Source organism: Mirounga angustirostris, unplaced genomic scaffold (genome assembly GCF_029215605.1).
Source record: "Mirounga angustirostris isolate CCGP_5_RB_7025 unplaced genomic scaffold, mMirAng1.0.hap1 SCAF_15, whole genome shotgun sequence".
In the NCBI taxonomy this organism is placed as follows: Eukaryota; Metazoa; Chordata; class Mammalia; order Carnivora; family Phocidae; genus Mirounga; species Mirounga angustirostris.
In genome coordinates, this window is record NW_026991723.1 from 15333501 (window position 1) to 15346015 (window position 12515).

General features: G+C 37.8%; 1 long non-coding RNA gene across 1 annotated transcript; it reads left to right on the top strand.

Annotated features, from left to right (window-relative positions):
* Positions 1-2705: 2705 nt before the first annotated feature.
* Positions 2706-11928, top strand: LOC135362732 (uncharacterized). The gene is made up of 3 exons (XR_010407802.1): positions 2706-3151; positions 3625-3798; positions 11521-11928. It is a non-coding gene; the product is annotated as an uncharacterized LOC135362732 (long non-coding RNA).
* Positions 11929-12515: the final 587 nt, after the last annotated feature.

The following is a 12515-nucleotide window of genomic DNA, read 5'->3' on the forward strand; positions in this document are numbered from 1 at the left end:
AAAATAATCTATTCTTCATCAGAAACCCTCATACTCAGTTTAAGGAGGGGAAACATGAACTTTTAGTGCCATCTGGTGTGAATTTTGGTCTGATTTAATCATCTTCTAGACACTCCTCTACCTGTCCAGAAAAAAAAGAGCTTCGTTTCTGTTTTTCTTCCATTTTTCTTCCCCATGGCTACTCTCCAGGATGTTCTGGAGTATGCTCGATGGAAGGGTGTCATTGTAGAGGAAAAGGCTGAGGTCTCTGCTCAGTGTCCGCTGGCCTTTCTGTTTGCCGGCTCACGTCTCTTGTCTACCTGGAGGACACCTGACACTGGAGGTGAACTTGGGATGTGAGAGACTGGCCATATGTTCCCAGAGGCACTGTCCTTAACTAGAGAGGATTCAAAGATCATTCTTTCTTCCAGAGTTTGGGAACTTCGGGGAAAGACCTGATTAACCGAAGACAAAATAAGAGTTTGTACATTGACTCTACATCTGAGCTATGACTCATGTGAAGTTTAGGACCTAGTCATGTATGATAGTTTTTCCAAGATTTAAAAAAAAAAAAAAAAACTTACAAGTAAATATTGATACTTTGTTTTGGGTGAGTTTTATATCTTTTTCCTGAAACAAAATATCAAACAAGAAAATCCCCACTTTCATGTAAAATTACAAATTTTGCTTCTTAAGTAAAGGAACACTGAAGTAAAATAATTTATTATATGAAGGGTTTTTTTTTTTTTTTTTTTAAGTGGATACAGTTGGCCCCTTGTACTTCCTAGTTTCTCTGTGCTTGGGTGGATTATGTAGAACAGATACATAAATGCATCTCCTAGGGAAGCATTATACTCCATGGGACTCATTATTGCTTTTTTGTTATTTTAAATCTGTCCCTTTACTGGTTCTTTCCTATTTTCATTGAAAAGATTCAAGGATTCTCCACCTTAAAAGACAATACAAAATAAAAACAGAAATACTGTCTCGTTCAGTATACGCCCCTGGCGTCTGATACCACTGTAAGCATAAGCTACCCACTTCAATTAATTAACGGGTGAACCATCGCAGGGGCTGTTTAGTGAAAAATTACATCAAAACAGACTGAGGGGAAGAACATCCGATCCACCAGGCTATTCACTAAACCATCATGTTTTTGTGATTCTTTCTGATCAAAGGTCACAGATGGTGCTGTTTGGAGGGCAAAAGCTATATAACTAAATTGTTTTATCATAACTATTCACATTATGCAAAGAATCAAATGATAAATATGCTCAAAAACAGCAAAGAATCCTATAACTTTCTAAAATAAAAGGCTGGCAAAAAAATTAGAGACTGTAAAATTATTTTAAATAAAAAAAATGCCATTAAATACAGTGAGAATTATTATGCATTGTCTTAATGTTATTTTCTATTTTTTGCATTAGCCAATTATTCCTAAAAAATGAAGAGAATGCTAGAATGAAGAATGATAAAATACTAAGTGAAGAAATTGCTCTACTCTACTTGTTGGGGAAATGCATGTTTTCTGACAGAAGGCACAGAATTGGACTTTAATATTTTAGGTATGATTCTCGTATTGTCTAAAAAGCTGGTAAGTCTGTCTCTAGGAGTCGTGGAGGGTGTAGCTGTCATACAAAACAGGCACATCGTTACTAAGGTGTGTTTTTTAACCATTTGGCTTTCATATTTCCATTGCTTTCCCCAAGAGGATCTGCTTTTTAAGCACCAACGGTGTGTCAGCATTATTTTCAGATAAATATTACCAATAGCATTTGACAATATAACTTTTATATTGATTTCAAATGTGCACCTTCATCATTTATCTCAAAATTATTTATTACTCATGGAAGTTTTCTGGCCTGGTTTCCTTCAACTTTTGACCTTTACCGCCATCTAGTGATAAACTTTAAGAACTTCCTCCTAAGTGTATACAAAGAACCGCTTAAGGAAGTGTAAAAGAACCAGAACCAGCACGTTCTATTTCCTCCTACGGTTTACAATCTAGCCCAGAGACATAACTGTTGACAGGAGTATAGAAAAACATTTTTAAAATAATAGAAAGGCATAAAAATGATCAACAAGGGGAAAAGCTGTATGTGTACTAAAAACAGAGTAATGGTTTTATGTATTATATTTATTATTTTTATTCAAAGTGAGGCATTAGAAAGCCAACTTATCCATTTTCTCTAATTCTGTTGTACACTGCGTTTGATTACTGCACTGCAGATTTGTAGGAAATGCACAAGTCATTCTTGTCCTCCCAAGTCCATACTTCCTAAGAGTTCACCTCAGTGACAAGCTTTGCTTCCTCACTCCCCTTGATTCCTGGCTACTCTGTTGAAATGACCCTGGCCAACCCACGGTGACTATCAGTGCAATAACCATTGCCAGCACTTATTTTCCTGGGCTCCTTTGCTGCGTTTGATGTGCTATTTTATGTATCCCCTCCTTCTGTGACTTCCTGGTCCTCTCCATTCCTCCTTTTTAATGGGTTCCTCTTCCTTTGCCTACGCTTGAGGAGTTGGTGGTTGTCTTAGCCCTTTCAGGCTGTTCTAACAGAATACCACAAATTGGATGACTTAGACACAACAGAAATTTGTTTCTCACAGATCTGAGGCTGGGAAGTCTAGATTCAGTGTCTGGTGAGAACCCTCTTCCCAGTTCAGAGAGGACTGGCTGTCTTTTTCCCATAAGCTTCCATGGCAGAGGGGTGAAGGATCTCTCTGCAGCCGCTTTCAGTAAAAGCACTAATCTCATTCATGAGCGCTCATTCATGGCCCTTAAAACCTAAGCACATCCCAAAGGCCCCATCTCCTAATATCATCAACTTGGGGATTAGGCTTCACTATATGAATTTCGGGAGGACACATTCGGTCTATATTAACCACGGTGGTATACTTGGCTCACCAACGGTCATATGATATCATCCACACATATGTTTTTGTCTTCCATTCACATTTTGATGACTGTCCGATCTAATGTGTAAGCATTGACTCCCCAGAGTTCTAGCTTTGTTGAACGCTTGGATGTCCTCCAGGGAACCAAAGCTCACCATATCTGCACTTTTAATCTGAACGTGAATTTTGGTCCTGTTGGAAGAAGTGAATGGATCTATGAGAGACAGGATAAGGCACGGCAGCGTCTTACCAGACTCATCATTACTGTGCTGGTAAGAAACAGAAATGTGGTGAGGATCCTGACTGCCGCCCACGCTGGGGTAGAAACAAACAAACAAATCCCAGTTATGTTGACTATCCAGGAGCATTTTGCTGGTTATTAAGACTGCAAATTATTAATAAGAATGCGTAACTTCATTTAGAACTCAGTAATTTGAAAACAGCAATCTGGCAGAAAGCATCCCTGTCCTTGGATGCATGATTCTTGCTTTTAAATACTCTTTGCTTCTCGCCCTTGGTGCTTTGCCAACAGACCCCTGGGTTTATTGCAGATTGCTCGAAGTCAGGTCACACTCTAAATGGGGATTTTCAAATGGTTAAGACTATTAGTATCAAACTGAGGAAATGTACCTGACACAATGAGGAGAAATGAAAAGAGAGTACTGAAAATGGAAATGTTAGAGAGGGAAAAAGCATGCATTGACAGCATATAAAATCAGGTAATTATATAATTACATCTTTCCAGGGATCTTTAAACTTTGCTCCAAGGACTAAATAAATTTTCTTTACACTGGGAGCATTTTATTCCTTCTCAGCTGCATAGAAGGAAAAAAGAAAAAAGAAAAATATTTTGACTTTCTTTTGTCCATTCCTGAGAACAAACTGCAAAACAGAGACTCGAGTAATACCTGGAATCTTGGTATGTACTTTTTAACGTACTTTTTGATCTGCACAAATAAATATTCACATGCTATTAAGAGAATGATATGTCACATTATATGAGATCTCATTTCATATTTCCAACATATATGATTTGTATTGTTTTTATTTAAAATGTTGGCATTTAAATCATTTACATAATTTTTCCTAATTTGTTCTTGTATTGTCTGAGAAAATGGGTAAATCCACTTGAAAATGTATTTTTATTTCTGATGTTTTAACTCAAAAATTCTTATTACAAACCTATACATCTATTTCTTAATTTATGAACATTAGGAAGTCTTAACATCTCTCCTGCAAAAGATGAAGATATCTTTCTTACCCTCCCCAGGCCCACCTGCTCCTACAAATATTCATTAATTTTATCATTATTTTTTTATTTTTTCTAATGATTGCATTTGCACATTTAAATGTTCAATCGGTTTTGGAATGATTTTGGCTCCAGATAAAAGAAAACCTGAAGGATTATGGCTTAAGTCAGGATTTATTTCCTGCTCATAAGAGGAGGTCTAGAGGTGCATGTCTCTGGGGTTGGCCAAGAAGCCAGCTGGACCGTAACCCTGCAATCTCTCAGCCTTCTCTCTCGCTGACACCCTCCCTCATTTGCACCCCAAGAGGGAGCTGGAGAAGGGTGTATCCACCTGATTACCTTCTTCTTTTGGGTCATTATTTGGGGGTATATAGCCCAGCCAGCTGTAAATACAGAAGCTCAGCCTCTGACCCTTCACTGTCCCCATCTTTGCCAATGTTGTGCTTGGCCACTTTGTGATTCCACAGAAAGAAATTGTACCCATCTGTTTTTCAGCCTTCTCCTGCACAAGTTTTGAGTCATTTTTTTCTATTCTAATTATCCATCAATAGGATTTTACCACCTTTCTATATTACAAAATGCTAGGTTTATGTTCATAAATTAAGAAATAGATGTATAGGTTTGTAATAAGAATTTTTGATTTAAAACATCAGAAGTAAAAATGCATTTATTTTCAGGTGGATTTACCCATTTCTATCTGTAGACCTACCTTATGTTTCATAGTTGTCCCAATAATGTCTTTTTAGAGCTACCTGCCACCACCACTACCCACCCCCCCAAATATCTGGTCCAAGATTTAATCCAGGATCAACATGTTGCATTTAGTTGTCATGTCTCTTTCATCTTCCTCACTCTGGAATAGTCCCTCAGTTTATCTCTGACATTTGTAACTCTGACATCTTATAACCCATTAATATCATAATTTATTTTGATGTGCATATTGTCTGAGGTTAAACGCTGGGAGCCTCTTTGGTCTGGCCTCTGTGTCATTTTGACATGTCCAGACTATTCTGAGAACTTCCATATTTTCTGGGCAAAAATAAGCTGCAAGGTCATCTTGTACTTCCTTACAGAGCCCTGGAATCATTCACTTCTCCGAAGAGCCCTACCTCCATTAAGGGAGAATCATTTTCGGAACCAGGATCTGTTCACTAGGTGTGCATAGCTACTGTGATGTGATTGCTTTTAGGGCTGCTCAGGGCACAGAACTGGGAAATAGACATGTGTATATGCCCACACATCTGTATTTATTTCTATACCTATCTCTCTATGATCGCTCTCTGTGTATTCTGGTATTACAGTCTCAGGAAAGGACTATCCTCAATTTTACATTAATAAGTTGGCATTCTGACTTGAAAGGTCGGACTCTTTTGTATTGGGTTACTGGACTCAGTCCTTCTGGAGAGACTAAATTCTTGTGGCACACCAAAAAAATGGAGATTTGAGTACTCTCAGTCCAAGGACCAGGATTTTGAACATGCCCACATGAGTGCTGCCACCTGGTGCGGCTTTGCTGCAAATTCGGTGTTTGTCTTCATTTGTCTTCATTGCCTGATGACTATATATTTATACTTACGTAAATACATTTGTTACTACAAGTTATATAACTTGATACGGGATGGAAAATTAATTAAAAACAATCACGAGTTTGCATTAACAAATAAGCAGGAACATAATCAAGAGCATTTGTGAAAGACATCCTTTAATTACTGGTTTTATATGGCAAGGACTTTTGGATTGAGATTGCAGTAATTTATGAAATAGGAAAACCTCAACATTCTTCTTTAGCCTTTATTCATTCAAGGAAAAAAATGTAATTTACCTGAATATGTGTGTATAATATATACTAGTTCACAGGGGTGTAAACACTATGAAATTAAGAAAAGGTAGTTTTATGAGAGATGAGAAATTTCTTGGGAAATTTACTTCTTAGACCAAATACAAAAATCCAAATGAAATTAATTCAACTTGCTATTTCACTATACTTTATAACTGTCTTCCTTCCAATGCCTCGTAAAAAAATCATGGAAGAGATTATTGACAAATCTCGCACACCTAAACATTGAGAGGCAGTCATCTTCGGAGGCCAAACTTTCTCTGAAGTAAATGGACTTATTTCTCCCTTGCAAAGCCTGCAGGAAGAAGTTCAGTTTGGCTATGTGAACATCTATTTCTCTTAGGAAAATTTTTATATTCTGTAGGTAAAATACAAATTATGTTTTGAGACAAATTCATAAATGCCTCTTTCCTCATCGGACAGTGAAGGTAATACGATTATTATGCTCGTTTTCACCACTAGATGGAGATATTGTCGTTTATAGGAGAGTGATGTCTACGTTGCATATTTTTCTGCCTTTAGAATCAGAGAAATTATATATGTCCTCTATGATCCACAGCATGCATTTTCCATCACCCACCCCCCAACACACACACACACACACACACACACACACACACTAGTGAGCTAGTATTGAAAGGCAAAGAGCAAAACTAAAAGACAACACACCATCTCATGAGTTAATAATGGATCAGCCACAACGGAGCTACAAAATAAATTCAGAGAGAAATAGCCAGCGATGAGTCTGACATTATAATTACAGGAGTGGAGTGCAGGTTCCTTCTGAAGCATCAATGCATTTTACATGGGTAGGATATAGCTGTAATCCGATCAGCTGCAACTGCCACAGTAACAGAAGGACCCTAAAAATAGAACCCCTATGGTAATCTGTCTGGATTACTAAATTCAGTGACAGCTTGGCAACAAATCAGGGAAATGTTTGCGGAAAAGGATTTAAATATATCATGAAGTTTTATCTGCATTATGGAGAAATCCACATCAGGCCCCCAATTCAGAGCTTTTGCCTTGGGGGCTGCTTCCGAACAACCAAGCTCATTTTGTCAAAACATCACCTATCTGTCCTGCCTTTGCAATTTAAGGATGTTAAATCCATTAGGGGAAGGGGGGCGGGGAGGAGAAGCTTTCAAAAGAGGTCTGTCTCTACCACTCTGGTGCCTAAATTTTACACCATGAAGTCCTTATAGGTACAACTGTACTTTTCCATTAATGATTAATGGTGGTAGAGAAGTTAATCAGGAGGCAATGTGGATTCTTGTGAAAACATCATTTGAAATAAAGGTAAGGTTTTTTGTTTTTGTTTTTGTTTTTGACTGTACAAAGATGTCTGTAACACATTCATAGCTATATCAACAGAAAAGAGTTAAATGTGGTAGACGCGTGCTGAGTGTTACTGATAGAAGAGAAAGCCACTGCCGTTGACAAAAACTCAGATTCAGAATCTAGAACAAAGCAAAGACACGTACTGCTGATGTGCCCATTTCTCAGCATTTAGGATTAATTACTGGGTGGGCTCTCACTGCAATTCTGCCACACGTCAGGGGACTGCACGCAGGCCTTTTGGATTCTTGGTGCCGTATTCCCTTTCCAGGTCCTGAGAAGCTCCCCCGTGGTTTCCTTTGCTCAGGCCTCTGAATTTCAGAATATGTTTAGTTTCTTTCCATCGCTGGGTCTAGTAACTGTCTTTCCCTTTCTTCAGGATCCTCTCCTCCTCTCTCCCAAGATGCTCTGTCCGCCCCCCTGCATCTTGTCCTTCCCAAACAATCCTCCACTCTTCTCTCTGTCACTGAAAAGCACTTCAAGGAATCAGGGAGTGACTAAATAAGAAGTATAGGAAAACTTTAGAGAATGCAGGCAAGATTTCTCTTTTAAATCTTCTAGCTGCTCCTGAGATTACTGTATCAAATTTTAGAACTCTTAAAAATCTTCATCTCTCTTTTCTTTCCTATGCTATTTTCTAAACCATCCAGCTGTCATATCCAATGTTAGTTTCACTTGGATGATATTCTTTAGAAATTTATAAAATACAGGGAACCCTGGACACTGACTCACGTTACCATTCTTTTTTTTTTTTTTTTGCTTTTTTATTTGTCAAATAGGTGTACTTATTTTGAAGTCTTATGGTCATTATTATTATTTTTGGAGTAGAGAGGTGAGAGGTCCCTTTTACTAATCACTTGTCAGGTGCTCTATGATTATCATTACTCTTGCCTTAGCAAGCTCACCTAACTTCAGAATCTTATCAGTACCGGAAATTTTAGCACTCGCCAATAAGAGTAGATTTTTCATCAATATGAAATTACACAAGTGTGAAATAAGATAATGAAAGACTGTCAAGTAGGATGAATTATAACCAACAAGTAGCGAATTTTCTTAAACCCTATGATTTTCAACATATAAACGAAATATGGATAACCTTTGACGACACAAACCACCCAGCTTGAGAAATAACCAGGTTAACAGTAATCCTAGAAATATACCATGTTGCAACTGCATCCCTTCCATGTAGAAGGAATCATTATCCTGACTTTTGCAATAAGTAATTTCTTTGCTTTTCTATATGATTTTACAATTCATATAAATAACACAATTTTGTTTTGCCTATTATTGTATCTTTTCTGAGTGGAGTAATACCAAGTGTACCATTTTGTGTCTTACTTCATTTACCTAATATATTCAAAATGCTGCACAGAGTAATAGCTCTCTCCTTTTCCTGGCAATAGAACACACCACTGATTTTACTTACACATTATATTTCCGATGAACATTTGGGTTGTTCCCATATTTTTGTTATTATGAACTATGTTGCTATAAGCTTATAAAACCTGTTCAGAGGTGTTTAAAAATTGGAAAACCTAAATAAATGTAGCAATACATCATGTTCATGATTAGAAGACTCACATTTTAAAGATGTCAGTTCTTCCAGACTGATTTATACATTCAGTACAATCTCAAGAGAACTACTCGTTTTCCACCTAACTCTCCTAAACACTGCTGCCAAATTAACTCACCTAAAATACGGTTTTTATCTTGTCATTCCCTGCTTAAAACCTACAGCGATTCCCTACTCCCCAGAGCCAAGCTGTTTAACACTGACACCACTAGCCTCATGCGGCTACTTAAATTTAAATTTTAATTAATTAGAATTAAATAAAATTAAAATTCAGTTTCTCAGTTGCACTAGCCAGACTTCGAATGCCCCATAGCCACATATGCCTACGATACTGGACAGTGCAAGTATCAGGCAGTTCCCTCATCACACAAAGTTCTATCGGGCAGCCCTGTTCTAGAAAATAATGTCATTTTCAGTGTGGCAACCAAGAAGTTCACCGTCCAGGGTGCCTGGGTGGCTCAGTTGGTTAAGCGACTGCCTTCAGCTCAGGTCATGATCCTGGAGTCCCTGGATCGAGTCCCACATCGGGCTCCCTGCTCGGCAGGGAGTCTGCTTCTCCCTCTGACCCTCCCCCCTCTCATGTGTTCTCTCTCATTCTCTCTCTCAAATAAATAAATAAAATCTTAAAAAAAAAAAAAAAAGAAGAAGTTCACCGTCCAGAACCTAATGCTTCCATCCAGTCTAATTACTCAAAATCCCTTTGAAAGAGTGGCCATTTCTACCTACACCTTACAACTTAGATGCACTTCTGTCCTTTTTCACCTTGAAATTCAATTGACCAGGCCCTTATTGTAATTCCTCTAATAGCCTTTCTTGACTCCTCTCTTTTTAATGCTAAATATCTCTTCTAAATGATAATGATCATTATCTTCAGTACATTATTTTTGGTAACTCTATCTGTGTGTATTCTTATGGACTCCTTTGTTTGTAGATGTCTCAGGTGGGATACAGGCTTCTGGATGAAAGGACTATAATTGTTCCTTCTATCATCCCCTCCACAGCTGGGCTGTTGCCCACCGATGATAACCAATTCCAGGGGATGACATTATTACTCCTTATGTTGTTTATCCACTGTTGACTTGCCTTTCCAATGAAAATATATCTCTCAACAGTAATGCAGCTCTTCCTGGCTACCACTGTCTTTGTTCCTAGGTAACCTTGACATGTATGCCATAAGGCTCTTTTCAGTATCAAGTCTCTGGGAACATTCAAAAAGTACACCTCCAAATCCCCCGCTCCTGTAAAATCCTACACGGCACCCTTGATGGTGACAGAGCTGGTGGTCAAAACTCTCCTCTGACTGTGTCATGCCTAATTACTTGTGTATTGTCTCTAGAGTTCAATAATACAAGTTATTAATGAGTTAGTATGCCTTTCATATCTAATTTCCCAAGTTAAATTTACATCTGTTGTTATTGGCCACATGTCATAAGTTGATACATGCCATATGTAATATTTTCAGAAAGCTTTGTTAAATGTTGGTTTAAAAAGAATTGGTAGACTCAGTCCACCTCTCCACAATTGAAGTCCCCATGTCCCCAGCAATTCTATCAGAGTTGACATTAATGAAGCCTGACTCTCCTTTACCATCCTAGCAGAGAAGCCAAGGACTAACTACACTGAAAGTCTTAAAATACACTTTCTTCAGACTCTCCCTATTTTAGTAAAAATATTGCCATGCAGTTTGTACCAGGACACTTAATCGTTGATGATTCCGTGACACTGATGAGAAAACAAAACAAAACAAAAACAAAAACGGAAATGTGAGCTGCTATGTCTTTCTTGGCTATTGTTCTATCTCTGCACCAAAGAAACATTCAGTCCCCTCAGCTGTCTTAGAGAGAGAGTCAGGATAGCCCATCCAGTTGAAGTCTGGTCTCCAAATATTTAGGAGAATGAGGAAATCATTTCACCTCCTGCATCTTTGATGTTGGCTTAGATGCTGTATAAGAGCCTCTGAAATTCAAATTAAAATGATGAAGGGACCAGTGGAGGAAATTTCAGTGTTTTCTTAATAACAAAAATAAGTCGTTTCTTTTCCTTATTGATAACTGATGAACAGAGGCTGACTGAAGCTAAAACAAAGAACGATTGTTTTTCGTTATGATTTTTAGAGTACCTTTTACAGAATTGGTGGTAAATTATCCTGAATCAGTCCAGCAACAGTGTTTGCTATCCCTGCCTGTAAAGGAAAATTCTTCATTACATACTCTAAATGTACTGTTTTCATTGACTGGGCACTGTTATCTCCCACATTTTAAAAATTACATTGCTCTTTAACACAAATGTCCTGGAAAGGGCAGACATCAGACCCTTATTTCTTGGCATTTGCCTGCTGTCTGGTCTCCTAGTTTGATTAGGAGAATCATGTTTTACAAGGTGCTGTCTTAATTCTCTTCTCATTTCTACTCTACCTTGAATCGATTCATCAGCATTTGACCATAACTATAATTGCAACAGTTTTTTGTTTGTTTGTTTGATCTCTGATAACATGAGTTTTGCATCCTAAAAACAAGTATGTATTTAAAATTATTTCCCGGGAGACCAAAAAGACTATTTTTGTTGTTCATATTTTGCTTTCTTTTGTTCCAGAACAGCCATTTATTTGTGATCAGTATGCTGATTTCTTTTTTTTTTTTTCCAGATGTTCTACTTTTCACCCTTCATGGTATTCCTACAGGCCCCCAATAGCAGGAGCAAAATAGGCATGAGGTTTTTATTTCTTCTGTGCTAACCATCCACAAAGGATGGGTATCTGTGTGTATCTGTTTATGGAGAATCATCAGTGTTTCTTTTCTTTGTCCAATGTAAGTAAAATGGGTGACTATCAGAATTGTGGATGCGTGGTACGACTCAACACTTGTAGCAAGCTTACTGTGTAAATGTCTACAAACTTTTGGACTATTAGTTTTCTAGTTATGGGAGCCCATGGCTTGATTTTATCATGTAAACAAGTTTGTTGGGGTTGTCTTTAATTGGTTTATGTAAATGGTGCTTTGGAATATTCCCTTAAAACAATTGATACACTACAAATTGTGACTCCTTTACATTCTTATTTAGTAGTTTCTCTAATGACTGCTTCTAGGCAACATTTTATTAGCCTGGTGTGAGGTACTGAAGATACTCAGGAGGGAAAAAGATGACATTGACTCCAACACAGTCATTAATTCAGGCGGTTTCCCTTTTAGTTAGTTCAAAATAGGGGAGTTTTGCTAAACCGAGGATTTATTTCCCCGTGCTTCAACACACACATTTAAAATCCCTTAAATAATACAAACATATAAAACCCTAAGCCTCTTTCTTTTTAGAAATACAATCAGAAAACACTACAAAACGGAAATTCCTAGTGTTTGTGAGTTCCTCATACTGAATCTAACAAAGGGGTGAGAGGGACAGTTACTTTGTTACTATTTTCCAAAAGCTCATTACAAATAATAAAGAAAAAAGATGAAGTGTACTCTTCTATTTCTATTTTTTATTTTTTTTAGATTTTTTTTTTAAATTCATTTTATTTGACAGTGAGAGAGAGACAGTGAGAGAGGGAACACGAGCAGGGGGAGTGGGAGAGGGAGAAGCAGGCTTCCTGCTGAGCAGGGAGCCTGATGCGGGGCTCGATCCCAGGACCCTGGGATCATGACC